Genomic DNA, 26,317 nt, shown 5'->3' with positions numbered 1-26,317 from the left:
TAAGAAAAAAAAAAAAAAAAACCACACACACACTGTTTTTTCCTTTAGTTGTATATGCCTGAGGCAATAAACTCCAAAAATAACTTCACCCAGGAGTGTAAAAGCTGAAAACGAACACCAAAATATTACTCAATCCAACTTTCATTGTGAATTCCTCAGTGCACAGTAACGCTTAAAAACTTAAACTGATGAAATCATTTTGCTGTTAAAAACTACGTATTTCAAAAAAACAAAACAACAACAACAACAAAAAACACCCAAAAGTAAAAAAAAAAAATCCGTCTATCCTGTCTCCTGGGGAAGAAAAATTGAGGGTTTTCCCCCATTTTCTTTTCAACTTCTCATATTGGTTGACTTTGCAAAAATAAATAAATAAATAGTATAAGTAAGCCCCCCCCCCCCAAAAAAAGTTTTGTTAATGTTTTGTTTGGTCTCAAAGTATGGCTGCACTTGAACTCGGTGGAGGGCTGAGCCCGCTGCACAGTCCCAGCGCGGGTCCCCTACGGCGGCGCGGCCCCGACCCGCGCGGCCGGAGATGGGCGCGGAAGGCGCCCCCGAAGGCGGGCGCGGCCCGGAGTGTTTACCGTCCGCGTCGGCCCGGGGGAGCCGCTCCCTCGCGTCCCGAGCACTTGTTCGTGGAGCCCAGCAACAGGAGGGACCCTCGAAGGGGCCGCGGCTCCCGGCGCCGGGGGAGTCGTCTTCGCCCGAGGGGCCCCCCGCGGCCGCGGCCGCGCCCCCCGCGCCGGGAGCGGCGGCGACCCCGAAGCCGGGCGGCGGGAGCTGGGAGGCGCGCCGCGGCGGCGGAGCAGACAATGAGCGAGGGGGCGACAAGGGGGAGGAGGGGGCCGCGGGGCGCCCCCCACCGCCGCCCCTTCATCCCCGCCCGCCCCCTCCTGGCCCCGCGGCCCCGCCCCCCTCCCGGCGCTGGTCCCGGCCGCGGCCCCCAGGAGCGGCCGCAGGAGGAGGGGCCCGCGCGCCTCGCCCGCGACCCCTCCCCAAATCACAGAACTTCCCCCAACTCCGCCAACTAAGTTGCGCTCTCACCGTGCGGCGCCCGGGGCTCCCCCGCGGGCCCAGCCGGAGCAGCTCCGCACCGTCGCCACCGAGAAGGACAATAGGCAGCCGCTCACCCGGCGGCGGCGACGGCTTGAGGCAGCGGCGGCCGAGGCAACGAGCGGGCACGGCGATCTCAGCGGAGCCCAGAAGCTTCGCCGCGGCTGCTCCGGCTCCGCGCTGGCCCCGCACACAGCCCAACCCGCCGCGCATGCGCCACAAGCCGCTCGGGCACGGGCGGGGCACTTGGGGAGGGCGGTAACGCCTACGAGCCCTCCCGTGAGTAAGCGCGGAGACAGGGGCCGCGAGCTGGGATTGCACTACAGAGCTGCCCATCCCGTTCCGGGAGGCCAATAGGAAGGCATCTGGGCGGTGCGTTCAGGTTGCTAAGGAAGGCTGAGGTTGCCTGCCGCCGCTGTGCCGCCGCAAAGTGATCCGAGTCGGGTGGCTGGCGGAGGTTTCGCAGGAAAATGCCCACCCACCCTCTCCTCTCCGCCCTGTCTCCGGAAACCGCCCTGCCTCTGTATGCCGATGCTTACCTGACTGTAGCAGTTATCACACACGTACTGAAATGATTTACTCTTCCACTTCCACTTGCAATTCGAAAGTGGGGTTTAGTCTTCTGTGAGTCATTGTTAGGTATCCAACAAGTGTCTTAGGTGGATGTATCACTGGATGCAAGGATGGCTCTCTGGCGGCATCAAGATTTTGACAGGGGGGCGCCTGGGTGGCTCAGTGGGTTAAGCCGCTGCCTTCGGCTCAGGTCATGATCTCAGGTCCTGGGATCGAGCCCCACATCGAGCTCTCTGCTCTGCGGGGAGCCTGCTTCCTCCTCTCTGCCTGCCTCTCTGCCTACTTGTGATCTCTGTCTGTCAAATAAATAAATAAAATCTTTTTTTAAAAAATAAATAAAATTTAAAAAAAAAGAAAAGATTTTGACAGGGCATTCCGTGAACTTGTGGCTACTCGATCACAATCTACCAGATGCAAAGGACCTCAGAAATCATCCGGTGGCTTCTGAGAAACGGAAAGTGTCCACTGCTGGGTCAATGCAACTTCTTCATTTTGATACGCGTGTGTCTGTGTGTGTGTGTTTCCGTGTGTATTTCACTGTGTGCTAGGAGGAAAAATGCCTGTCACAACAGACCATTATTTCATTGATGTTATCTCTTAGATCAAATACAAAGCTATTTAAAAATGAATCTAATTAAAGAAGAATATTAAGTAAAAAATGACACTTTATATTCAGTTGAAGAACGTGCAAATTGGTAGTGATTGAAGTCAAAACAGTGGTTACCTAGGAGTAGAAGGATTATTGGGCAAGGAGGAGCAGGAGGGGTGCTGGAAGTGTTCTGTATTTTGATCTAGATGGTGGATAACAAAGTTATAAAATATATGAAAATTCACCCAGCTGTACACTTAAGATTAAGTACACTTTGCACAGTTTAGACCTATATTTTTTATGTTCGTTTCAAAAATACTGGTATAGAATATGGCAAAAGGAAGGGAGGGAGGGAGGGAGAAAGAGAGAGAAAGGAAGGAAGAAAGGGGGGGGAGGGAGAGAGGAAGGGAGGAAGAGGCAGTAAACATGACTCTTTGAAAACCCTAATCCAGGCAAGCTCACCACCAAGGACTGAATACCTGAGAGAAGGGGTATTGTGAATATTTACTGTGTGTATCAGTCACTTCCGATGTGGGGAGGCTTTAAGTCTTTGAACTGCTCCTAGTCTTGAGCTGCAATTTGCTTCCCTGCAAGTGGACCTGGTTCTTACATATATTTTCCCAGTTCACCCTCACAGAATGAAAGACCAAGGCCAAACATTCCCAGAGCTTCACGTGAAATTCTTTTCCAACCATTCCATCGTGCTGCCCACCCTCCTCGACACTCACTCTAATCTGTCCTTGCCAAAATTTGAAAGAGGGTGTAGAGAAAGGATTCTCCTAGATCCGAGCCCTGATCGTGCCACAAAGGAGCCCACCATGAACAGGCCATTTCTCAAGAAACTCAGTCTCCTGGAAAGCAAGGGAGCTAACCCAGAAAATCACTTCAAGTGTCATATGTGATAAGCCCAGGGTCTTCTAGAGCCTGGCTGCTCTGTTACAAAGGCAAGAGCAAATAAATGTTACCATGTCATCTTTTTAGTGACTGCTGACAATATCATTCCCTGCTCCCTGCCTCGGCAGAATTTACACCTTTCCCGCGGGCTGCACGCTGCATCCAGGGGTCGGGAGCCCCGCACTTTTCAAAATTTACTGTGCTACAAACCACCTGTGCGATTTTGTTAAACGTGGATTCTGACTCAGTAGGTCTGAGGTGGGATCTGGAATTCTGCCTATCTAACAAGCTCCCAGGGGATGCTGATGCTGCTGGTCTGGGACCCTACTTTGAGAAGCAAGCGTCTTCTCTAAATTTTCTAGACAGCTGAGTTCTGCATCTTCTTTGGGAAGCCCTAAGGAAACATCCTTGGTACCCTATCTACAATAAAGCATTCTCCACTAGTTCCTCTCATTCATACGACTCAGAGTGTTCCATAGCATGTATCCCAGTCTGAAAATAGCTTATTTGCGTGTGTTTATTTTTCTCCCCCCATTATAATGTAAGCTCCCTGGAGTCTGTTTACCCGCCCCCCTTCCTTTGCATCTATCATAGTGCCTGTGGGAACAGGAAGAACTCAAAAGATCTGCATGAGTGAATTTGTACTGACCAAGCTATTGCGAGGGGTCCTCAAACTGGGTGTCCCCAATACTAAAGATTCATTCTTCCAAAGTACACCAAATATCTCCACCCAGTGTGCCCCATTTCATCAGTAAATTGATGTAGTGTTTAGCGATTTCCTCACTTTCCTTGAGTAACTTTATAAGCCAAAGAAGATGCCAGAGCCTTATAAAACACTGGAAGGAGTCTATTATCTCTGTATTATCTGTCCAGTTGACTTACGTCTTTTCTTAACTTTGAAAATTAAACTGCCCGTTGTTTTACCGGCAAAAATACATTTCTTTAGGAACAGCACAGAATTGCAATTTAAGGCACACACGCTACAAGAGAACCACAGGCAAGTTGCACGATGAAGGACAGAAATGCTCTTTTGTAGAGAAAAGGAGGGAGCAGGGGAAGGCTATTATAAACAAAAAGTCCCATGGAGTAAACTGACAGTTCAAAGTATGGTGGCTTTTCATTGCCTGACTTGTGACAGCCTCTCATTGGCTGAGCTATTGCCAGGAGAGGAGGAAACCCTTCCTCCTCCCGCTAGGATAGTAGAGTGTGTCCCTGTCTGGGCAAGGTCTGGCTCTTCCTATTGGAGCTGCAATTGACAAGGAGGGGTAGAGCCTAAGGGCTCCCCCTGCCTACCCCTTGACTCCATTCTAAGTGAGGTTTCCTTTTATTAATTTTCACACTCTCTGATGGGTTTATACAGGTTCTAATAACTAAAACTATAACAAGGATAAATTCCATTTTACAGAGAGTCCTTGGTAATGCCACAGTGAGGGAAAAACAAAATTAACCCAGTCATAAAAACATGAATTTCTCTTGAGACCATGGTTTCTAAATTGTCTGCTTGTGTAAAAAAAGAAAGCACTAGAACAGACTTTTCTCATGGCTGTTCTTTCACAGTGGAGGACATTTTAATGTTTTTGTGATATAAGTAGTACCCTAATGTTGCTTTGAGGTAATGACCACTTTTGGCCCCTTGGGTAGGGTGAAACCCACAACCCAATTCCATGGCTTCAGCTTGTGATCAGACCTGAACCAGTCCATGCATTATATACACAGGCAACACTTATTAGTTCAGAGTTGGGCACTTGACCCCAAACACACCAATGAAGGACAATAGGAGTAAATTCTACCCTCTCTTTGAACTGCCAGGGTAGCTGATTTCGTTTTTCTCAAGTGGTACTTGGAAGGATATGCTTGTCAGCCATCTTGTCACTGTGAGGAAAGAATCTCTTCCCATGGAGCCAGCACTGTGGAAAGGTAGAGAAATGAAGAAAAACAATGTCTAGATGACATTGATTGAACTGCTGAATCTAGCAATATCTGAAGCTAGAACAACACATAGACTTTTCTATCCTGTAAACCAATAAAGCCAGCCAGAGTGGAAGTTTCTGTCAGCATCCACAAGAGCTGTAGGTACCACAACACCCATGAGCTAATTATCACTGGTCCACTCCCTGACTGGTTTCTCAATTCAATTAGCGAGTAGATTAGCTATTGAAAGTTTGTTGTGTGCCATGCCTCAGGCTTGGTCTTGGGATTAGAGATGAAGAACATAGTTCTTGCCTTTAAGGAGCTCGCAGTCAAGTGAGGAAAGGGGGCAAGCAAACCAGCAAGGAATCAGAAGTTTAAGTGCCCTCAGAGAAGCAAATTCAGGGTTCTGGAGACACAGAGAGAAGAACTTCTGCTTATGGAGTGAAAGTTCAAGGGAGCCACTGGGAGAATGCGACGGTAAAGCCCCATCTTGGTGGACAATCAGCTGGGTAATGAATGGGAGGGTAGTACAGGAGGCTGGGGTGTGTGTGCACAGGTAGCAGAGGACATTCCCAGAAAAGGAAGAGCGAATCCAAAGACATGGGGGTATCAGGAAAACACCACACATAGGAAACCGGAGAGGGAAGGAGCAGAAGGTAAAGCTGAAGGAAGTTAGCCAAAGCCGGCTGATGAAGGAGTACATCCTTTATTCTCAAAGGCCAAGAGGAATCTTCAAAGATTTTAAGCAGGGCACCTGGGTGGCTCAGTGGGTTAAGCCTCTGCCTTCGGCTCAGGTCATGATCTCAGGGTCCTGGGATCAAGCCCTGCATCGGGCTCTCTGCTCAGTGGGGAACCTGCTTCCCTCTCTCTCTGCCTGCCTCTCTGCCTACTGGTGACCTCTCTGTCAAATAAATAAATAAAATCCTTTAAAAAAAAAAAAGATTTTAATTAACAAAACAATGATAAGAACAAACTTTCATCTTAGAAAGGTCACCCTAAGTACTCAGTGCTTAGATTTAATGTAAGTAGGGCCTGAGGGTGAGGATGGGGACAAGGAAATCTCTGAGAGAAATCTGGCTCCAAGTAAGAAGTTTTACAGTCCAGAACTAAGTGTTCACTTCCTGGTGGGGAGAGGGAAGCTTCCTCTCTCAATGTCAAGCCCAACGCTGTCTAATGTATGGTGAGCCGTGTATGTGATTTAAAATTTCTAGGAACCACATTTAAAAAGTAAAACAGATGGACGAAATGAATTTTAATGATATCTTATTCAACCAAATACATCACAAGTATTCTCATTTTAATGTGTGATCCATTAAATGTTATTAATGAGGTATTTTACGTTCTTGTTTATTGTGTTCAATCTTCAAAATAATCCAGTGCGTATAATCCACTTACAGCATACCTCAGATCGGACCTGCCACATTTCAAATGCTCGAAAGCCGCACGTATGGCTGGTGGGCTATGGTACCAGACAGTGTGGGTTAGGTTGATTAATTCACGTATAGAGTCTCCATTTGGGAATTGGTTCTAAACCACAACATGTGCCTGGGGCCATAATTCCCCCACTGTGACTTATTGTATTACCTCATTTATTTTATTTTTTTTAAGATTTTATTTATTTACTTGACAGAGAGATCACAAGCAGGCAGAGAGGCAGGCAGAGAGAGAGGGGGAAGCAGGGTCTCCATGAAGCAGAGAGCCCGATATAGGGCTCGATCCCAGGACCCTGGGATCCTGACCCGAGCCTAAGGCAGAGGCTTTAACCCACTGAGCCACCCAGGTGCCCCTACCTCATTTATTTTGCACAATGCTGGGCTGGCACTATTATCACCCTTCTAGAAGTCACCCAGGCTTAGAGAGACTAAGTAATGTGCTCCAAATCACATAGCTATGGCTTGGCAGAGCTTATCTTCCAGGGGTTGATGCCTGAGAAAAAGTTACTAAATCCTAGAATGGCACACTTCGGTTCTCTCACCTGCTCCCCCCATTTAGAATTGTAAGGTCTCAGCCTATCAACAGAGCGGGTGCTTAGGAAAGAGCTGTTTAAGCAACCGATCCCTTGTTCAGAATATATGCCTATCACACAGTTCAGAAATTCTGCAGGTAGGAACTAAACAACGTTGAAAAAACAACACTTACAAGTTGAATTACAGATAAATGCATAGCAAATGGCATTTATCATTACGATTATTGCCACGTTAGACAATATTAACATTTTTAGGGAACTTAATGTGCATTTATTGCAAATAGTCCTTTAAAAAGGCTTTTGCTGGTTTACATCCCAGCTCTTAGGGTGTCAGAGTGCCTCACCTCTCTGACTTAAGTTCTTCTTGTGCTAGGAAGACCAGGGTTTCAAGTGCCTGGCTGGCTCGGTGGGTGGGAACATGTGGCTCTTGCTCTCAGGGTCATGAGTTCGAGCCCCATGTTAGGTATAGAAATTATTTAAATAAATAAACAGGAAGGAAGGAAGAAAGGCAGGCAGGCAGCCCAGAGCTGTAGATACAGCCAGCTTTTAATACAACCCAGAATTTAGATAAATTCTGGGTTTAAATCAAATTATTTGTAAAGTGATCACTCCTACCCATTAGCCACAGGATGGCAAATTCATAGAACGACATTTGCATAACCCTTATCACTTTGCCTGGCACAGAGTGCCCTCCAACTTTAAATCCCTCCTCTACTTCTCCCTCTACAGACAATAACACTCCAGGAATAGATTTGATAATGAAAAAAAAAAAAAAGTGCTGTTAGGGAAATTCAGGGAAATGTGTACCCTACTGCAATTATAATTGAAAATTTCCAGCAAATAGTGCATATTGCTGTGCACTGACCTCTCCAGTAGATGTGGCAGCCACATAGTCTGCCCCAAAGAGTTTCCCAGCCTTTACTTAATATACGCCAGATGCCCTGCTAAGTGATAGAACAATTTATTTAATTTCTGAAACCTTGCTTTTCCCTATAATGACCCTTCCAATAATAGATTTGCTTGAAGGCTGCTCATGGGTTCAAGTTAAGCTTCTAAAGTCATTACATGTCCAATGGTAGGAGAGTTAAGGGCTGTCAGATTGATGTAAGAGACAGAATCACTAAAGTCTCAGGATTATGGGACCACCGTGGCCTCGAAAGAAGTTATGGCCATATTTCTCAGTCTGGAGTAAAGGAGATTTAATTTTAGGGATATAATAAAGTTCAGAGACTCCCTCCCCATCACTGGAAAGGAAAGCCAGAGGCACTTTTCGGGATAACATTATTTTGATTTGGTTAGGGTTGGTTTGGTGTTTACTTTGAACATGGTTTCCAGTTTGGGGAAGGTGGAGACTGTTATTCTGATTCCAGAGAGATTTATGGGCTGGCTCAAGAACCACACATTTCATCCTATTGCTTTTCTCTTTATGCGCAGCCTTTTCCAGTTTATTCAGCTGCTCTTATAATTATCCCCAATTATTTATAATGGTAGGCTTTTGAAGCTGGCGTTAGAGAAACATCATGTTTTTTGAACCCTTAAACAGCATTTAATAGAAATGGAGGCCAGCAAATCATGTGAAGCCCAAACTTGGGTTTGCTTGGGCAGATTTTTTTTTTTAATTTTGTTTTCATTTTTAATACACTATCATCCCCACAAATTACATGGAGTTTGCAATATTAAAAGAGAAATTTTCATTTGCACACAACTGTTACCAATAACTACAGTTTCAGATCAGCGTCAACCAGCTTTTTTTTTTTTTTTTAAAGATTTTATTTATTTATTTCACAGAGATCACAAGTAGTCAGGCAGGCAGGGAGAGAGAGAGGTGAAAGCAGGCTCTCTGTGGAGCCCAAGGTGGGGCTCGATCCCAGGACTCTGGGATCATGACCCAAGCCGAAGGCAGAGGCTTTAACCCACTGAGCCACCCAGATGTCACAGCTTGCTTGCTTGCTTGCTTGCTTTCTTTCTCTTTTTTTTTTAATAGAACAAATACACCATTTGTACTTTTTCATGATTTTAGGTCTTATGGTATATAGATTCTCGGATACTAAAGTACTTCAGGAAAGAGCTGGGCAATTCGGTTATGATTGAGTTAGACCCTTATTTTCTTCCCTGCTTCTTGTTATCCAATGTATAGTTCCCATTCAAACTTCACCAGTTTTCCCCATAAGACAAGTTGTCTTTGCAGAAGTGCTGATTTTTTTCCCTCAAGGATCTGATGAAGGCTCATGCTTTGCATTTATTAGTAATGACTTGTTACACTCCTTTAATTTAGAAAGTTTTCCCACCTTTTTTTTTTTTTTTTCGCTTTTACTTTTTGTCTTCGATGACCTTGACTTATTTGACCTTATTTAGGTCAATTGTTTTTTAATTTATTGCAAATGTGAATTTTATTTTATTGCCTCCCCCCTTGGTAGACACAGGTTAAAAAAAAATTTTTTTTCAAGAATACTATCTAAGTGATGTTATATCCTTGTTGCATCACATCACAAGGGTCTGTTGGCTCATATTAAACCAATTTCTTTTAAAATGCTACCCTTCTTGAAGGGTGCCTATCTGGCTTAGTCTGAAGAGCATTCGATTCTTGATCTCAGGATTGTGAGTTCAAGCCCCATGTTGAGGGTAGAGATTAGTTAAAAAAAATAAAGTACTACCCTTGGAAACATTAGTTTCTGGAACTATTCCTTAGAAAAAGAAATGGTTTAAGAGAATATAAAAAATACATTATATTGTATATCCCTGTCCTCTTGAGGATTCACTGAGCATACATCCAGTATATTCTAAGACTCTGAGAAGTCCTGCTTTAAAAAAAAAACTGTTTAGCTTTGTTTAGTCCTATATCTAGCAAACTTATTTGATTATGAATCCGATTTTTCTTAGAAAATACACTGATATCTTGTATTGCACTAAAGACTCATTTTGAGAAACAGTGCCTGAATCCATTCCGTTCAACCTCCAGAAAGAACAGTATAGGTGTAGTTGATTCTGAAACATCAGAATATTTAATATTAATATTAATAGCCAGGAAGAGGACCCTCACGAAGAACCAAGTCTTCTAGCACCTTGATCTTGGACTTTCAAGCCTCCAGAAGTGCAAAAATGAATGTCTGTTGTTTAAGCCACCCAGTCAGCGGAGTTTTGTTATAGCAGCCTGAGCTGACTAATACACCCATGCTGTCAACATTTCAGAGTCAAGAGAGGAAAACAGATGCTTCGGGAATCTCATCTCCAGCCTCATGGGATCACTCTTGTGAGATTTCAACCTGCGTTCCCACTGGCCACCCTTCCCCTGGAGAGTCTGCTGAACCACAGAACTTGGTTCCAAAAGGGAGATCTTCTCTCCCTCCTTTGCCCCAGCTCCTGCTCTCCCGCCTGCTCAGTCCACCCAGTGCCTTCCAACAGTCTGTTCTGCTTTTTCTTCGTTCTGCCACGATCGCTTTTTACCAACCAAGACCAGCCTTTCCTTTCCTGCTCTTCTTGTGTTCATTTGACCAACTTCTGACAGAGGGACTACAATCATCCCCCCCACCCCCATCAGCTTCCCTGCTTCTAAAACTTCCCAACCAGTCCATATTTCTCTCTGCTACAGGATGATTCTCCTCGAGTAAGCCCTACATGTCCCTTCCCTGTTCAAAAAGCGTTAGTGGCTCCCCACCTCTCCTCGAACACTACTAAAGACCGTAGCAGGGAATCCAAAAGTAATTGACTTGTATTGTCCACATGCGCAAAAAACGACATTAAACTTCTTCTCTACCTAAACGCGAATCCATGCACAAAGCCTCTAACTTCCCACACGTTAAACAGGTAGGGCTTCCACTTCCAAGAACATCGGATCCGAGTGCCTACTCTTCTGTTCGCCAGGAAGCCTTTCACTGTCTAATCCTCCTGTTTAATATCATTTATGTGTTTCAGTCATTTCTGGAATTTTATTTTATCACTGATGCTCTCTGTCTTACATCTTTAGTCCTTATCCTCTGCTCAAGCTTGCCCAAGTTTTTCCTATCCTCAAAATAAATAAATAAAGCTGCTGACCCAGATACACGTACAAGACGTCGGGCCCTCTCTGTTCTGACCTTCACCGTCATGCTTTTGAGCCTGGTAGCCGTTGATTCCACTTCCCCGTCCTCTGCCCTCAGCTTTATCTAGGTAAAATGTGCATGCAATAGCTATATCCATTTTTAAGTGCATGATCCAATGAGTGAGTGAGAGAATTTAGATGAAGCCCTTGAGAACGTTACCCGGCCCCCAGGAAGAATGTGACAAATGTAGGCTCTTATTGCTTTAACCACATGAGTGACTGCCAGATCTTTATCAAGAGCTCAAGGCACCTTACCTAGTATTTGAGGCACTAATTCTCCTTTATGGACTGCCCAGTCAACTCCCAATACCTTAAACATATATGTTCAAACACAGTATCTTCGTATTCGTTAAGACTCTTTTGGTTCACTGGCTCAAGAAAAAAAAAAAAAAAAAAAGGAAAATTTAAGTCTGGAGATAGATTTCTGGCAAATGCCCCAGTGGTACCATTAGGAATCTGTCTCTCTCCACCACCTTCTTTGTCTCTCGCCATCTCCCTCTATTGGTTCTGCTGTCTTCTGTCTTGGTTTCTTTCTCTGAAAGCTCTTCTGTCATAGTGACAATATAACCGCGAGAAGCTAGACCCCTGTTCTATTAGCTTTGTGTCTCAGTACAATGAGAGTTTTTGCATCCCTCTACTTTCATCAAACGTCTCAGAACTGTCTTTCATTGGCCAGATTTTGATCACTTGTCCAAACCTGCATCAACAGTGGTGACACCATGGCACCACAGGGAGGTCGTCGAAGAAGACTGAGCTCCCCATAATCCTCATCATCTTCCCATTTTTGATGATCTCTCAATCTGACAACGCATTGTGCAAACACAGCTTAAAATTCCACCATCCCCCCCAGTATATTAGCATTCATAGAAAATACTATGGAAACTTATGGACTCAGCCCTCCTTGCCTGGGAGACGAATTGTTCTGATTAGTTAGACCTGGGTGATGTGTCCTCCCACTGAACCGAAGGTGGTGCCGGTTACACCGGAGCCACATGAGTTGAAACTGTGGGAAGGTGTGTGTGTTGAGAGGAAAACTGAAGTAAAGTGGTCAGAGGCAGGTGGGAAGCAGATTTCGCTGGAAAGGCGAAATCAACAGATGTCTATCTTAATCACCTTCCTTTCCAAATCCATTCTTTTTCCCATGCTCCATCCCTCACTAAAGGTGACCATTTGGGCTGAAATCTGCAAGTCACCTCTAGCACCTCCCTCTGCCCTGCCCTAAACATCCAGACTCATGTCAAGTTCTTCTGACTCTCAGGATTCACATGCCCAGAACATGTCCTCTGGTTTCTTCTTTCTTGTCGCTGTTGATGTGGTCGTCTCTACACCTAATCCCCACCCACTGCCTCTCCGCAGGCTAATTCCACAAGGCTGAAAAGCCAGCTCAAGCACGCCACCTCTGTGAAGCTCCCAGTCTGGAAAGAGTCAGATTAGTCACCACCTCACAGTGAGGTGGTTCTGGGTCTTACTTCTTTTGGGGAGCTGCTTTCACAAATGTGTCAACCTACCTCTGACCCAAGACCTTTGGAGCTTAGGAAGCCTTGGAAACAGGTGCGGCCTGGATGCTAGTCTTCACGCCCCTCCCCTCTCTGTCCTCCAGCTACCTATCGTCTTCCCTTTGCACAAAGCAAGCTCCTAGCAAATGCCAAAACTGCCTACCCGTAGAAACTCCTTCATCCAGAACTGGACCTTAGAAAATGTTTTTAAAACATCACATCTCTGCCCCAATTTGTGAAACTTTATTGAAGTTTATGAAAGAACTATTTGATTTTGTTTTCTCTCCCCTTTCTGGCTTCAGTTTGGATTTGGTGGATCTCCATCCCGTTCGCTTAAGGCGGCCCTCTGTTGAGGCACTGAAATGTGGACATACCGACCTCAGTGGGTGTATAATTCCCAGCTGAGCAGCAACTGGAGGTTTGGCCTCTGGGTACACTGGGGACAAAACTTGTGACACAGGACCCTGTTTCGCTGGGGGTAATTTCAGCTGATGTCTTGGAGTAGGTATCCAATCTGTTCGGAAATCTGGGTTATTCTCTTTGTTTTTCTCTTGAAGTTCCTCGTCTCTCTCTTTTCATTTTTAGTATAACACTACTTCCTGATTTTCTGCATTAAGTATTCAGTGATGGAAAGACAACAGCTGTATAAAACACACACACACACACACACACACACACACACACACACACACACACACACAAGAGGCAGATTTTAAAAGTCAGCCCGAACCAGTCTCACTTTGGCAGGTTTGCCAAATCAGAGAGGAGCCTTCAAAATAACTCTTGGGTTGGGACCCTGGCCTGTGTGTGCTGACAGTTATGCATTCCAGTTTGTCATCTGTCCCCAACTTGCCTTCCCAAATGCTTCTACTGAGCTATGCCCACTTATCACCTGCTTAGTATGTGACACTTTATCTGCCAAGACAAACGCCGTTAATAGAAAATCCTCCCAGTGACTGAGGGTAGTACAGGATTACAACACAGAAAGTTTGGGCTTTTTTCTCCTAATCCACTTTCCAAGTGTGCTTTCCAGATCATCCCTGCTGCTAGCGTTGGAGGGATTTTTATTATACGTGGGCGTGTTGCGTTTAGGTTACAGAGACAAAGCCTCAGATGAATGGGTCCTGATTGGTACGACACACTGCTCTTGAAACTTCCAAACCCTGACAGTGCATTTGATCAAAAGAAGTGACAGTGATTAAAAACAAATGTTCCGAAATGTCATGGAGCTACCAAGTATGAGGTCATCAGACTTTCAGGGCACATCCATAGATTTCTCACCATCATAATGGTTTTTTTTCTTTTTCTTTTTAATTACACAAACTCAATGCGTTTGAAAGTGAGACGCTGACAGCTTTGGTTAGGGACGGGAATGGACGGCAAGTGCTGGGATGCCTTAACGGGCAGACTCTATAGCTATAAACTGATTCTGCTAGTAAATTTCAGGGCTGGATGACAGCCCGCGTGCTGTCTCACGCCTCACAGACTTCTGAGGACACGTGTTTTTTGGAAGGAAGATTTGGTAAAAATAAAAATTTCCAAAGTCCTGTTCCTGTTCAAAGAACCCTGGCTTTGGTCCTGCAGGTAAAAAAGGAACCTTTTGATAGGGCCTTAGAGTCAATATTCCCATTCAAGTCCAATGCTGCTACCACCGCCACCACCAAATGAACCCCAAATCCCATCAAGCATGTGGTTCTTTGAGATTTTATTCATTTATTGGAGAGAGAGAGAGCACAGGCAGAGGGAGCAGCAGAGGCAGAAGGAGAAGCAGACTCCCTGCTGAGTAGGGAGCCTGAGGCAGGGCTTGATCATGGGACCCTGGGATCATGACCAGAGCCATAGGCAGATGCTTAACGAACTGAGCCACCCCGGTGCCCCGTTCTTGGTCAGTTTTATTTTCTGAAGGTGTATTTTGCTCTTTTCTGTGGGGAGACGGTGTGGACATGGGACAGTGTCATGAATTTCTGAAAACAAATCAAATCTGTGGACAGAAATTGTGTCATGGCAATTTAAAAATCAAAAAACCAAAAAAACTCCAGGCATGTTACCCTCCTGCATGGAATGCGTCAAAGACTCCCCCCATATTTCACTTTAAAGTCCAAATTTTGGGGCGCCTGTATGGCTCAGTCAGTCAAGCGTCCAGCTCTTGATTTCAGCTCAGGTCATGATCTCAGGGTCCTAAGATTGAACCTTGTCTCGTACTCAGCAAGGAGCCTCCTTGTCCCTCTCCCTCTACTCCTCCCCTGACTCATTGTCTCCCTGTCTCTCAAACAAATAGATAAAATCTTTAAAAAAATAAATAAAATAAAGTCCAAATTTCATAGCTTAGCTCCCCAGGCCCTTGGCAGTCCAACCTCTACCCACCTTGCCAGCCTCTGCCAGGGCCCTACCCCACACAATCCCTCCGGTCCTGAGGATGGGACCCAATGGTGATCGCACTCTCTATGCCCAGGCACCTGCTGTCCTCTGTGCAGGCAGATCCAGTCCTTCCCGTCCTCCTCCACCAGGTCTACTGCTACATGTCCTTTCAGACTCTCACCAACCCCCAGTTCCCTCCATGCCTTACTCTACCCCAGCTCACCTCACACAACTCAAGCCGTTCTGGAGAATTCCATTCAGGTCCTCTTTCGGGGATATGCTTGGCACTGGGGTTGCCCTTACAGATCACAGCAATAGCCTTATTTGTCTGGTTTCCCCTAGAAACAGAGACTCACCATTCCTCTCTATAACCCCCAGCTCCTTCCTGGTTCTGTCCTTCATATCGAACTGTGTCTAATAATTTGTATTGAGTCAAAGAATAATTGAACTGCTCATTCCGTTTCTGGAACACGGAGCATCCTGGAATGTCCAGCGCCTTTCTGATCAATAAGACCTATGTTAGGAAAAACAGATGACCCAGGGCTCTCAAAAGGACTTGACAATACACAGAGAAGAGCAAGTCACCTAGGAGATTGGGTGACCAAAACATGGCCATGACCCAAACACTGTCCAGGGAACGTTCACATGCTTTTTCTTATGTAATCCTCCCAACAACTTTCCAGAGTAAGTCCTATTTTCTTCACTGCTTCAGATGAATAAGCTGTTCAAATCCCAGTCATCCAGGAAGCAGTAGAGCTAGGATTCCTTTCCAGATCTTAACGAGGCTAAAATCCCCTATTTCCACACAGCAGGGACACATAACTCCTCTTTCTTTCTCTGGGAGGATCTGGGTGAGGCAAACATTTCCCCCTCAGTGCTCTCTTTTGAAAGAAAGAAATGCAGATTTTTGAGACTCATAGGAGGCTAGGTGTGTCTGGGGTTGGGACACAAGGTTGGACACCCGCTGAATCCTGAGTTCCCTTGCAAAGTTCTGATTCTGAGAAAGAAGCAGACCTGGAGCTACAGGGATGAAAGGCAGAGTACAGGGAATAGAACTGATGGTATTGTAGGGCGCCTGGGTGGCTCAGACGGTTAAGCATCTGCCTTCGAGTTGGGTCGTGATCCTGGGGTCCTGGGATGGAGTCCCACATCGGGCTTCCTGCTTGGCGGGGAGCCTGCTTTTCCCTCTCCCTTGGCTTCTCCCCCTGCTTGTGCTCTTTCACTCTCTCTCTCTCTCTCTCTCAAATAAATAAATAAAATCTTTAAAAAAAAAAAAAAAGAATTGAGGGTGTTGTAATAGCCTTGTAGGTGACAGACACTAGCTACACCTGTGGGGACCACAGCATCACATGAAAACTCATCCAGCCACTGCACTGTCCACCTGAAACAAAGGTAGCATCGTGTGTCAACTACACTTCAATTAAAAAAAGAAGGGTGTGGGGCGCCTGGGTGGCTCAGTGGGTTAAAGCCTCTGCTTTCGGCCTAGGTCATGATCCCAGGGTCCTGGGATCGAGCTGCGCATTGGGCTCTCTCTGCCTGCCTCTCTGCCTACTTGTGATCTCTGTCTGTCAAATAGATAAATAAAATCTTAAAAAAAAAAAGAAAGGTGGCACTGGACACAATGGGGACAAAAATCAAGGACAACCTGGAACAAGCCTTTCTCTTTTTGTTTGCGTCTCTACAAACGCCTGCCCTTGTTTTTAGAAGGACATGCGGTCATTGTATTGACATTTTATTTCTGGCTAGTTCACATCTCGGATGTTGTTTAATAATACAAACACATCGGGACGCCTGGGTGGCTCAGTGGGTTAAGCAGCTGGCTTCGGCTCAGGTCATGATCCCAGCGTCCTGGGATCGAGTCCCACATCGGGCTCCTTGCTCCGCAGGGAGCCTGCTTCTCCCTCTGCCTCTGCCTGCCACTCTGTCTGCCTGTGCTCGCTCGCGCTCGCTCTCTCTCTGACAAATAAATAAATAAAATCTTTAAAAAAAAAAAAAATAATACAAACACATGGTGCCTTCATTTGGAGGCACCTTTCCTGAGGCCCCGGGGACAGTGAAGAGCAGGTTCCTCCGACGCGACTAGAGGACATTGAGGTTTACTCTACGACCCGCCCAGATTGTGTCTCTCGGCCCGGCTAGAACTGCCCTTTCTCCCCAGGGCAGTCCACTCCGGGCGTCTGCAGTTTGTGAAACCAGCTGCACCTTGGCAAGCCCTGGCCTGGGATTAACTTGGCAGGAGATTATTCTGAGGCTTCTCTGACTCATAACTTTGGGGCTAACGCTGAGCACCAAACCCCAGCCCTGCCCTTTTTGCTTTTTCTCTGTGCTGATTCACACTGGGTTGGGATTTTATTGTCAGCAGTCATGATTGTGCATGGGTGGGTTTTAAAGATGACATGAGGCCAAGTCTAGGGCTTCTCCAAGCTTTGTTATTGACTGTTTCATATTTCTTAATTTAAAAGGGGAAGGGAGGAAAGAAGGAAGGGAGGGAGGAGAGAAGGTGGGGAGGAAGAAAAAAAATGAAAGAAAGAAATGTCCCCTTAAGCCAAGCTGGAACCTGTTCTCTTCCACCCTGTGTATTTCTTACCAGCCCTTGGAAAGCTTTGTCCTTGGTCTAGTTCAAAAGAGAGAAAGCCAAGCATAGAAAAAAAAAAAAAATATATATATATATATATATATGTATTTGGAGTAGGCACATCTGAATCATTGTGTGATGGCTACCAAGTTGATTAACCTCTTTGAACCTTTCCTCATCAGTGGAAGACCCGTAACTATATTTACCTTGTAGTGCTGGCACAATGGTTAGGAATATTGTAAACAGTGTGCGTGGCACATTAGAAAGCATTTCATAAATGGCAAATATAATAGTTCTAGCTAGTTTTATTAAGAGACCCTTGGAAGCAGTAAGGTGGTGGCTTTCACAGAGCAGACAACAAAGGTTACATTTCAGCCCTCTTGGGGTATGGCAGGTTCTATGCTCCCCTTAAAGGGGCTTTGGGTGTTTCTAGTGTCATGGCGGTTGGGCCTCAGAGACTGACTCAAGCTGAGAATACCCAAAGCAATCAGTACAGGAGAGAATTAGATAATCCATAGGAGTCAGTTTCTGGAGGAAAACAGTAGAAATTGGGGATAAAGAGATCTGTTGGGCTCAGGGGCCAGTAGTTCTTCCATTTATTGTTGGAATCATCTTGTCCAAGTGGCTAAATCAGTATGACTTGGTTCTCTTATCTGTATCTATCTCTGAGGATTGGAAGAGATCCCACATTCCAAGTGCCTAGTACTAAGAAAGTATCTAGAAAACATTATCTCCCGTGCTAAGGAGAGACAAATTGAAATTTATTCAGATCTAGTGAAGCATGGCATGGACTTTGGAGTGACACGACCTCTTTCAAATCTGAGTTCCACTACTGTCTGCCTCACTTTCTCATCTGTAAAATGGGTCTAACAATAGGTTCCTTGCCTGTGCTTATCCCATACTTTTGGTATGAGGAATCGATGAGTTAATCCACATGAGGCACTTAGAACCTTACTTGGTAGATGGCCAAATACTACACCAACATTTGTTAAATAGATAAGTAGAGGGGTCAGTTTTAGGACAAGAATGGAAGACCAAACCAGAGGGATAGAAAACAAGATGAGTTGTCCCTGGACCTGAAGAGGGCATAAAAAACAACAGCAGTAATGAAGCAAGAGCTCCCAAGACAATTGCCATAAACAAAGCTGAAATATTTATATTCAAGGTGCCTTTTTTTTTTTTTTTTTAATTGGCTGCCGGCCATGAAGTGTGAGGGTGTGTCAGCCCGAGTTAGAGCCCAGGAAATGGGAGGATACAGTTCTTCCCAGCCAGAGACTCCATAAAAATGCCACAGTATCATGGCAACAGCAGGTCCTGTTCCTTAGCCCCCCAGACCTGGTGCCCGAGAACAGGGGCTTCCCACTTTTTCTGGGAAGATGGGCTTGCTCAGGAAGGCCCACTCCTCAAGGAAAGGTCGCAGCTACAGAAAGGCATGGGGCTATTTCCCAGGTCAGCTCACAGAGTCGATGGGAAACTGTGGCCACTCCTGCTTCTTCTGCTGTCTGACTTTGGTGCACACGCGGGACGTAAAACCCTCAAATTCCAGTGATAGAGCCAACTGTGCAAATTCCTGACAGGCAAATTGAGGCCCATTATCTGTAATTACTGTCGCCCAAATTCCACGCCAGAGAGCCCCTGTTCTCCAGCCTTCGGTAATGGCAGCTGCTGTAGTGCCAGACGCATCCAGGGAAAGCTGCGAGAAGGGAGAGCAGCAGCCCTCACGGGGGATTCCTGGCAGCCCTGGTCAAGAGACCCAAGTCTCCTCAAGTCTCCTCAAGAAACCCAAGTCTCCTCTGCTTACAACCTTCTGCTCTCAGGATAAACTCTTCAGTTTGGCTTGTCCTCGTCTGGTCCATCTCTACCTCCAACTTCCTTCCCCTCTCTCCACGGAAGCCATGTTGAATTTCTCTCCAACTTCCTTCCCCTCTCTCCCCGGAAGCCATGTTGAATTACTCGTTGACCACGAACCACTTGACCACTGATTCCATTACCTTGCCCTCCACGAGGGTGCTTTCCCAGGTGGGATTTAGTCCTTCTGCCTGAAATCACCTCCATCACTAACCCCACGGCATCCTTAAGCATTTAGGTCTGCCCCCTCCTCTTCTCTGAGAAGCCTTCTTATTTTCCTCAGGCAGGATGTTATTCCTTTTCTCTGAGCTCACAGAACACAGCGTGTCATTCTACGCTGGATTTGTTTATTTTCCCTACTAGATTTGAGCTCCCCGAGGGCAGGGGCACATCTTGCCACATTACCCTGGAACCCAACCCGAGATCCAACATTCGAGGCATCCTTCCAATGAACGTTGGCTGCATGGACAAGCGATGGCTTCCCTTGCTTTAGCGCTAATGACATTGTTCTTCCATTTGGTTAGATCAAAAGATCCCGCTCTAGTCATTACTGCTCAAACCTACTTCAAAATCAATCCGTGGAAAACCCAAGAAGAGCATTTCATTAGTATTCTGAGGATAAATTAAACTCACCATGTGCCCTTCTCTCTTTAATGCTGTTTAATCTGGGAGGGTTGGGTTCCCTAGGTATATAATAGGATATAAAGACTTAATTAACCTTGTTGCTTCAGTTTCATCATAGGGGACCATTGAGGCCTTATTTAAATATGATTTGGTGTTAGTTTGTTTGTAGTTATTAAGAAAGTCCGAAACTTTTTATTTGACTGCTATTCAAGGCATTATTTGAAATGTAACTTCTAAGAAATACCTTTTTGAAGCAGAAATACAAAAGCGTCATTTATCCAAATGACTTGATTCACCTTCACTGCAGACCTTTGCCAGTCCAGCCACCTCTCCTGTGGTAACACTGTGGTTATTTAAAATATTCTGGGGTCTCTCCTTTTACTTCTTCTTTTTTGCCTTCAGAGATACTTAATGATTCTTGTTTGAAAAGTGGTCCTGTTACCTCGGAATCCAAAATAACAATAACAATAACAGTATTGTCCAGTGAAATGTCCACCTTATTTATTTATTTAAAAGATTTTTTTAAAAAATATTTTATTTATTTATTTGACAGACAGAGATCACAAGTAGGCAGAGAGGCAGGCAGAGAGAGAAAGGGGGAAGCAGGCTGCCTTCTGAGTAGAGAGCCCGATGTGGGGCTCAATCCCAGGGCCCTGAGATCATGACCTGAGCTGAAGGCAGAGGCTTAACCCAACTGAGCCACCCAGGTGTCCCTATTTAAAAGATTTTATTTATTTGAGAGAGAGAGACAGCGCACGAGGACCCCCGGGCAGAGGGTCAGGGAGACCCTCTGCTGAGCAGGGAGCACTGAGGAATGTGGGGCTCTATCCTAGGATAGAGATCGTGGGATCGTGACCTGAGCTGAAGTCAGGCGGTTAACCAACTGAGCCACCCAGGTTCCAAGCATCCACCTTATTTAACTTCTGTAAACAGTGTAGGGTTTTCCAAAGCTTGGCTATTCATACCATTAGTGGGAAGTTGGATATGTTAAGTAGTACTCACACATTTTAAAATTTAAAAAATTAATAATTACCTAATTATTTTAATGTGTATTAGCTATATATTTAGTTACATAAAGTATATATATGTATACATTATACACGTACATATAAAACAAGCACATCAAACCAATAATTTTCACGGATAGGGCTTAAGGAAAAGTGAAGCTTAGATTCATTTGCTAGAAAATATTCAACAGTAGTCCGTGTTATGAGGGTAAGACAAAAGAATGCGAAGGGAGCACATAAATGAGTAAAATGTGAGAGACACTCATGGAATGAGAGGAGCAGAGCTTGTTGGGTACCACTTGTTTTACTTATTAGCTGGGAGCTTGTGGGCAAGCACTTAACTGATGTGAGTCAGACTTCCTCCTTCCTACAGTGAAGAGAGCGAGTTGTAGCAGTAGGTAGAGATACATTCATGAGGTGTCTAGCACAGGACCTAAAAAGCTCCAGAGTCAGAACCATTTTTGTTTGTTTGTTTGTTTGTTTGTTTTTTTAAATCATATCCACTCTCGGGGCACCTGGCTGGCTCAGTTGGTGGAACATGCAACATGCAACTCTTGATCTCAGGGTTGTGAGTTCAAACCCAATGTTGTATGTAGAGACTGCTTAAAAATAAAATCATAAAAAAAAAATCACATCCACTCTCCTAGGACAAAGATATGAATCTATTTTAAAGAAGTTGCCGGCAGCTCAAAGGGAAGACCAGAAGAGACATTTCACTAACTGTGAGGAGCAGAGGTGGCTACCTAGTACATGGCTTCTCAGGGATCGCCTTGAAGGCTCAAGCATTCATTCGAACCTATTCATTTGCACCTGTTTGTTAAGACTCCAATCACGTAACAGAGGAGACAAGTGGTTGCACCTTATATAAGGCTAAATAATTGATGTTGTCCTTAGACTCCAGGACTTTCTAAACCCTTAGACATTAAGCCAATGGGAGTCTGTCCTTTGCTGACACTTGCAGTATTTTCTGCCCACTCTTTTTTTATTTGGTGGGCTGGAAGCCAGATTCACAGCTCAGTTCCAGAACTCTGTATTACTTTACGAACAACTTGCTCTTCCCCTTCACTCACATCTTCTATGATCATGTACACTTATCCTGGTCCTCAGTTGTTTGTCCTCACTTTCCTATTTTTATTATACAGAGTCTCATTTTTTTTCATGTATGCAATGAGAAAGGAAGAGTACCTAAGTGTTTTTGTTGGCCTGTGGTGCCATAACAAAATATCATTAGCGGGGTGCCTTAAAGAGCAGACATTTATTTTCTCACGGTTTTGAAGGCTGGAAGTCTGCGGTAAGGTGCCAGCCTGGTCAGGTCCTGTTGAGATCTCTTTTACTGACCCGGAGATGGCTGCCTTCTTGTTCTGCCCTCACATGGCAGGGGAGAGGAAGAGAGGATAAGCTCTCTGCTGTCTCTTCCTAGAAGGCACTTAACCCATGACCCCACCTAACCCTAAATACTTCCCAAATGCCCCCTCTCCAAAGACTATCATACTGGGGGTTAGGGTTCAACATACAAGTTTGGGTGGGGGGTTTAAACATTCAGTCCATAATACTAAGTAAATAAGTAGATAACAAAAACCATGTCATCTTTTGCCTGGAGGCAGGAATTCATCATCTGTGCCCCATCAGAATTCTTACATCATCCAAAATAGCTTCTTTCTTAGATCAGCCATTCTTTTTTTTTTTTTTAAGATTTTATTTATTTATTTGATAGACAGAGATCACAAGTAGTCGGAGAGGCAGGCAGAGGGAGAGGAGGGGAGCAGGTTCCCTGCTGAGCAGAGAGCCCATGCGGGACTCGATCCTAGGACCCTGAGATCATGACCTGAGCCGAAGGCAGCTGCTTAACCAACTGAGCCACCCAGGTGCCCTAGATCAGCCATTCTAAAACCATGATAGAAATGGGCCAAAAATATTTGTTCTCATACTGAGTCAACTATCTATCCTTGTTTTTTCTTCAGCCATCATAGATTGATAAAAGATGCGCAAGAGGGGACGCCTGGCTGGTTCAGTGGGTTAAAGCCTCTGCCTTTGGCTCGGGTCATGATCCCAGAATCCTGGGATCGAGCCCCGCATCGGGCTCTCTGCTCAGTGGGGAGCTTGCTTCCTCCTCTCTCTCTCTCTGCCTGCCTCTCTGCCTACTTGTGATCTGTTAAATAAATAAATAATAATCTTTAAAAACATTTAAAAAAAAAGATGCGCAAGATCTCCTAATGTGCCAATTTAGTGAGTTCTTATTCTAGCCAGTCACCCTATGTGTCAACAGCCCATACTGTAAGGCTGCAATACGGAAGGCAAGTGAACAAAGTCATAACCCCATCTAATCTCATAATCATCTTGAGAGTAGAGGAAAAATAGTAATCCTGAGAGTAAATTACTGTTGCACCCTGCTTTTTGGAGAGGACCCGAATCTCAGTAAGATTAAGTAAATTTGTAACATCACCAGAAATTGGGGGAGCCCAGATTTGAATACAAGTCTGTCTGGATTCAAAGGCTCTGGAAGTATTTTGCTGTATCTGCAACTCCTTCTTGGATTACAAGTCCCAGGATTCAGTCACTCACTCAACCAATCTTCACTGAGTTCTTTCTGTGTACCAGGCTCTGTGTGGGCAGTGGAGATATAGTAAAGAATAAAACAGAGATTAAAAAAAAAAAAAGTCCCTGCCCTCTGACTCGCTTTCCAGTTACAGGAGACAGAAAATGAACAAAACAAACAGGCAAAGTGAGTAGCATATTTTAGAGTGATAAGTGAAAAATGGAGCACAGGAAAGGGATAAAGATTACTGGATTGGAGAAAGTCACAACTGAAAATACATTGGTCAGATCCTCAACAAAATATTAGCAAATGGAATTCAACAATACACTAAAAGGATCACACACCATGATCAAGTGGATTAATTCCACGGATGCAAGAATGGTTCAGCAACCACAAATCGATCAGTGTGTTACACTGCATTAACCACATGGAGAATAAAAATCATATGGTCACCTCAATAGATGCAGAAAAAGCATTTGACAACATTTAACATCCACTCGTGATGAACACTGTCGACAAAGACGGTATAGAGGGAACAAACCTCAACATAAGAAAGGCCACATACGACAAGCCCACAGTTGAAAAACTTAAAGCTCTTCTTCTAAGATCAGGATTAAGAAAGGATGCCTACTCTCAACTCTTTTATTCAAGATAGTACTGAAAATTTTAGCTTGAGCAATTAGGCAAGAGAAAGAAGTAAAATCATCCAAATCTAAGAGGAAGAAGTAAATTTGTCATTATTTACAGATGATATAATACCATCTTTAGAAAACCTTAACAATTAAACCAAAAATTGTTAGAACTGATAAATGAATTCAGTAAAGTTGTAGAATATGCAATCAATATGCAGAAATTTATTGTGTCTCTATGCTAATGATGCACTATCAGAAAGAGAAATTTTTTAAAAATCCCATTTATAATTGGGATGAAATAGTAATACATTTAACTAAGGAGGCAAAAGACGTATACACTGAAAACTATGAGACTTTTGATGAATGAATTAAAGAAGACACAAATATTCTGTGCTCCTAAATTGGAGGAATTGATATTGTTAAAATGCCCATACTACCCAGGGCAATAGACAGATTGAACACAATCCTTATCAAAATTCCAATGGCATTTTTCACAGACACATAAACAGATAGTTTATGTGGAATTACAAAAGGCTCCAAATAGCCAAAGCAAACTTGAGAAAGAACAAAGCTGGAGGTGTTATGCTTTCTCACTTCAAACTTGATTACAGAGCTACAGTCACCAATAGCATTGTATTGGCATAAAAACATGCACCTAGATCAATGAAACAGATTAGAGAGCCCTAGGAATAAATCCACATATATATTTCAATTGATTTATGACAAAGGAGCCAAGAATATGTAATGGGAAAAAGAACAGTCTTTTCAACAAATGGTGTTCAGAAAACTGTACAGCCACGTGCAAAAGAATGGAAGTGGACCACTGTCTTACACCATATGCAAAAATTAACTCAAAATGGATTAAAGAACGAAATGTGAAATGTGAAACCATAAAACTCCTAGAAGAAAACACAGGCAGTAAGCTCCTTGACATTGGTCTTGGTAATGATTTTTTGGATTTGACAACAAAAACAAAAGGAACAAAAGCAAGAATAAACAAGGAGAGTTCATCAAACTAAAAATCTTCTGCTCAGCAATGGAAACCATCAACAAAATGAAAAGATGTTGTAACCTATTGCATGGGAGGAAATATTTGCAACTCGCGTGTCTGGTAAGGGGTTGATATCCATGATTATAAAGAACTTGTACAACTCAATAGCAAAAGACCCCCCAAAACAGTCCAATTAAAAAATGAGCAGAGGATTTGAATGTACATTTTTCTAAAGAAGATGTATTGATGGTCAGCAGGTCAATGAAAAGATGCTCAACATCACTGATTATCATGGAAACACAAACCCAAACCAGTGAGGTATCACCTCACATTTGTTAGAATGGCTGTTATCAAAAAGACAAGAAGAAACAAGTGTTGGCAAGGATGTACAGAAATAGGAATCTTGTGCACTGTTGGTGGGAATATAAATTGCGGTCATTGTGGAAAACAGTTTGGAGTCTCCTCCCAAAAATTAAGAATAGAAGTGCCTTATAATCCAGCGGGTCCCTTCCTTATGCAAAGAAAGTACAGATACACTAGCTTACAAAGGTATGTGCACCCCCATGTTCACGACAGCATTGTGAACGATAGCCAAGATATGAAAATAACCTAAATGTTCCCTGATGAATGACTGGATAAAGACGTGATACACATGCAATGGAATATTATACAGCCATAAAGTAGAATGAAATCCTGCCATTCACTACAACACGGATGGACCTTGCGGGCATTTTGCTAAGTGAAATAGGTCAGACAGAGAAAGACAAACACTATATAATCTCTGTTGTATATGGAATCTACACACAAAAGAAGAAAACCATGAAAAAACAAAACAAAACAAAACAAAAAATCAACAACCAAGCACAGAAATATAGAGAATAGATGGGTGGTTGCCAGAGGTGGGGGATGGGCATGGGCAAAATGGGTAAAGGAAGTCAAAAGATACAAACCACCAGTTATAAAATCAATAAATCACAGGGATGTAGGTCAGATCAGGACCTGAGCTGAAACCAAGAGATGGATGCTTTAACCGACTGAGCTACCCAATTACTCCCATGGCAGCCATTCTTAGCAATACTGTGTTGCATTTTTAAAAAGTTGCTAAGAGGGCAAATCTTAAAAGTTTCCATCCCAAGAAAAAAAACATTCTGTAACTATACATAGTCACGAATGTTAACTAGACTTA

The 26,317-nt window shown here is 44.2% G+C and overlaps 1 protein-coding gene and 1 pseudogene across 4 annotated transcripts in view; both read right to left on the bottom strand.

Annotated features, from left to right (window-relative positions):
* LOC309867303 (A-kinase anchor protein 13-like) overlaps positions 1–1,283 on the bottom strand; it is a 191,023-nt gene extending 189,740 nt beyond the window's left edge. For all 3 annotated transcript variants that reach the window (XR_014313098.1, XR_014313099.1, XM_082736036.1), the window contains exon 1: positions 1,045–1,283. The gene's annotated coding sequence lies outside the window, so the exon portion shown is untranslated. The remainder of the gene's footprint in view (positions 1–1,044) is intronic.
* Positions 1–26,317, bottom strand: part of LOC309867306 (syntenin-1 pseudogene) — a 208,042-nt pseudogene that overhangs the window by 149,416 nt on the left and 32,309 nt on the right. The gene's annotated exons all lie outside the window — the stretch shown is intronic.

Source organism: Mustela nivalis (genome assembly GCF_964662115.1).
Source record: "Mustela nivalis genome assembly, chromosome: 6".
NCBI classification, from domain to species: Eukaryota; Metazoa; Chordata; class Mammalia; order Carnivora; family Mustelidae; genus Mustela; species Mustela nivalis.
This window is presented reverse-complemented; position numbering and strand designations above follow the sequence as displayed.